Source organism: Lygodium microphyllum, chromosome 13 (assembly GCF_053477565.2).
Source record: "Lygodium microphyllum isolate KBCC chromosome 13, Lygodium_microphyllum_v1.1.10, whole genome shotgun sequence".
Taxonomy (NCBI): Eukaryota; Viridiplantae; Streptophyta; class Polypodiopsida; order Schizaeales; family Lygodiaceae; genus Lygodium; species Lygodium microphyllum.
In genome coordinates this window covers 91,523,667-91,527,667 of record NC_141147.1, presented here as the reverse complement: position 1 = coordinate 91,527,667, position 4,001 = coordinate 91,523,667, and positions in this window count along the sequence as shown.

Sequence of the window (4,001 nt, the reverse complement as noted above, 5' to 3'; positions counted from 1 at the left end):
TGCTTTGTGGCCTCTCCTACCTTTGTATGTAAATATTTTTGAAACTCAACCTACAAGCTCTTCAAGAATTTCTATGTCCATTTTGATGGCTACCATTTCAGCACATGCTTTCAACTGCCAAGTGCTGGCACTTGGCGTGGACCAACCAAATCCAAGCCAAAAAAACCATTGCACTCAAGATATACATGTCCACCAAAACACTACCCACCAACATTGCATTCATCTTGCATTCCATGACAATAAGGCCAAGTATTGACACTTGGCCTTGAAGGATTGAATCTGACTCGATCTAATTCATGCTTAGAATCCAACTCACCGAGCCATGTGAATGATAGTGAGGTGTCTCCTCCCAAAACTACCAACCTCTGTGAATTTCTGTGTCCATTTTGATTGCTGCCATTTCAACACATGCTTTCAACTACCAAGCAGTTGTACTTGGCCTAGGCCAGCCAGCCAAAGAAACCATTTCACTCAAGGCATATAAGTCCACCAAAGCACTACCCAACACAACTTTCATATTGCATTCCAAGACAATAAGGCCAACTTGAAGGACAAGATTCGACTCAATCTATTTCATGCTCAAAGTCTAACTCATCAGGCCATGTGAATGATAGCAAGGTGTCTCCTCCTCCCAAACCTACCGAGCTCTTCACGAAATTCTATGTCCATTTTGATGGTTGCCATTTCAACACATGCTTTCAACTACCAAATGTGGGCACTTGGCTTGGGCCAACCAAATCAAGCCAAGAAACCATTGCACTCAAGATATAGATGTCCACCAAAGCACTTCCCAACGCAACATTCATCTTGCATTCCATGATAGTAAGGCCAAGTGCGAGCACTTGGCCTTGAAGGACGACATCCAACTCAATCTATTTCATGCTCAAAGTCCAACTCATCGGGCCATGTGAATGATAGCAAGGTGTCTTCTCCTCCCAAACCTGCGAAGCTCTTCATGAATTTCAGTACCCATTTTTATGGCTATCATTTCAACACATGATTTCAACTACCAAGTGTCGCTAGGCCAACCAAAACCGATCAAGACAAGCCATTCAATCTTTCAAAATGTGGCATCAAGGCCAAGCATTGGAGCTTAGTCTCAAAGGGCTTAAAGCATTACAATTGTGACCATGAAGCCATTGGCATTCATATCCAAAGCCTGCAAGTACAAAGCATAGAGGGCGAAGCATGAAGCATAGACTCCCATGTCTGCCAATCCGCAAGCACTGGATAGTGATCCGAAGCCATTCCATAAGCAAGGAAATCCCCAAGCACTAGCGCTTGGGGGAAACGAATAGGGCGTAGGCACCTGCTCTTTGTGAGGGAGACCCCCAAGTGCCAACGCTTGGGGGAAATCACCCCTTGTCGTCTCATCATCATCAAGCACAGAAGCACCCCAAGCATTCAAAACAGAAACCTTACCTGGAGATTATCTACACCTGATGGGGTGGGCCTTGATGCCACTCCTACAAAACAGTTGGCATGAGGTGGAGAATTTATTTCCTCCTCATTGGCGGTTTTTATGGGTGTACAATAAATGAAAAGGGTCATATTTAATAGTGCATCATTGCTTGAATATTGAAAAATATTTTTTTAATTCATCATATTGATACATATATCCTCACGCTCCTCCGAAGGTTGCATTTGACTAACTCTCTACTTGTTGCTGTGATGAATGCATCCACGACTATGCAAGTTAATGAGCTACCCTCTATATATTATGCCAACGTTGTATTTGAGCTGCCTACATCTCAAGAAGGTACATCAATGTTGGGAATGGAGCAAAGACATGCTGGTCATGTTTGGATTGAGTATAAAACATGCACTAAAGATAACTTCGAGGATGTGGTCTGGTGTAGCTCTTATGCATACCATTTGAGATGTTTCAATCTAGAGTACCCATATTATGGACACACCAAGCAACATAATCAAACACAATGGAAGGAAAAGTTAAGGCAAGTACCCTCGGTTGGAATTTTGAGGCAAGCTAATGGGACTTTGGTGTGGTATCACTGCTCAACTGCCCCAAAGTTATTAGCTATTTGTGAATGTTGCATATACTATTGCTATCCTATTGATAGAGCCAACACCACTAGATGTGCCATACACCAAGGGTAACATAATCACCTTATGACCACTAAGGTCTCTAGGAAGGACAACAATTGCAAATGCATTGGTGAGACAAAAGGCCACTCTAGATCCTGATGCAAAGTGCAAGAAGGTGGAAACAAGTGTTGCATGAGACTTGATCATGGAAATGATTCAAGGGGACGACAATGACGCGGAGGGTAAGTATGACGTGGAGGTTCTGCTAGAGAGAGCCACACCTCTTGTCCAACATAAAAGGTGAGAATTTTATAGAGACCATCCACCTTAATGAGTTTGAATGTTGTTCTAACTATTGTATTCTCGCAGGATTCAAAGGACTAGGAATATAACCGAGCACAATGTAAAAGGATCAACATCAAGCCTTGAGGCTCTATTGGAGATGAAGGATAGAACAAACAAGCGATACCCTTGCCTTCATAACATCCTATTTCCAAATCAATTGGCCCATTTAGAGGAGCCACGTGTTTTTAAAATGTCTACTATTGGTCCTAGAAATGGGGTTGACTTGGTTAATCGAATGAGACTTTGAGGCCCATTGGAGCGTCAATTTGTGCATTTTGATTGCGTGCACCGCACTTATGGATGGACCACAATGAGTGCACGTGTATCACCCATATATTAGAGAATTGCTTACTATTACAATTGGTGAGTTCAAGGTAAAAAACACCAATATCCAAGTGCTATTTTGGACTTTGTTAAACGAACAAATGGCTGAATGTGGTTTTCTAAGAGCAAAGTTTGCAGGTTTCATGGCAAATGAGACTCTGGTAAACTGGTTGGCAATGCGCAAAGTTTTCAACAAAGAAAAGAGAAATGTGATGCACGATAAGGAGAGCTCATGCTCCTTCCATTGGAAGAGGAGCATGTTGGAGCATACAAAACAATGTATCAAACAACAATTTCAAGAGGAACACAAGCATCTATGCCAACAATGGAGAGTTGCCCCAAGCGAGGTCTATACTGAGGTAGCAAAGGATAAACTCACTAGCTTCTGGAGATTGGTTCATGCACGACAGTGAGCTGCACTTGTTGGGCACTTCACTTGCTTGGTGGAAAGTGAGAAGATTTCATTGGGCAAAGTGGATGCTCAATCAAGGAGATAGAGGTCACTTTTTGACCACAAGTCTTTCTGAGAGCAAACATGCATCCATGAGGGCAACTCTTGGATATGCTCAACAAGCTAGCTTGTACTCCGCTTGTGCTGCAAACCTTGCCATGTCAGTTCTTTAAAGTGCTCATTGTAAAGCTTATTTGACAGGGCAACACGAGGGCTCTAGGTCGGACCTTAGAAACATACACAATAGATTTATGGTAGGGGATGAGGGAGCACTATCAAGAAAGCATTTAGTGAATCTTACATCCACGATGCTAGAGGAGCACCAAATAACAACTAACCTACAAAGCAATGTTGGGCAATGAACTATTATGTGAAAGAGGAGAAATGTGTATGCAAGCATTGTGTTGGACTAACAATCATAGGCCGGATTATGAGAACGTGATTGAAGACCATCCAAGAACAAGGGAAGGACCAACTACAAACAACTAGAGATATTCCTAAAGAGATTGGCATAGGTGAAAGAGTGGGCGATTCATTGAACACATGTCAATCCACCTGTGCTTATCTTAATGAAAAAATAGTGTAGCAAGTAGCAATGGTTAGTATTGCGGAATATCTACGTAGTCTAGGATGTTTATTTCTAGATTAATAGACTTAGATAAACTCTTTGCGCTAAGATATTCATTGGTTACTTAGAATATGAATATGTGGAAGAATATGTGTTTGCTTTTGGCATATATGGAAGAATAAATGTGCATATTTGGCCCACTCATGCTCAGTTTTGAGCATCGCTCGCTCTAGGTTTGCTCAGTTTATAGTAATCCCCCTCTCATCT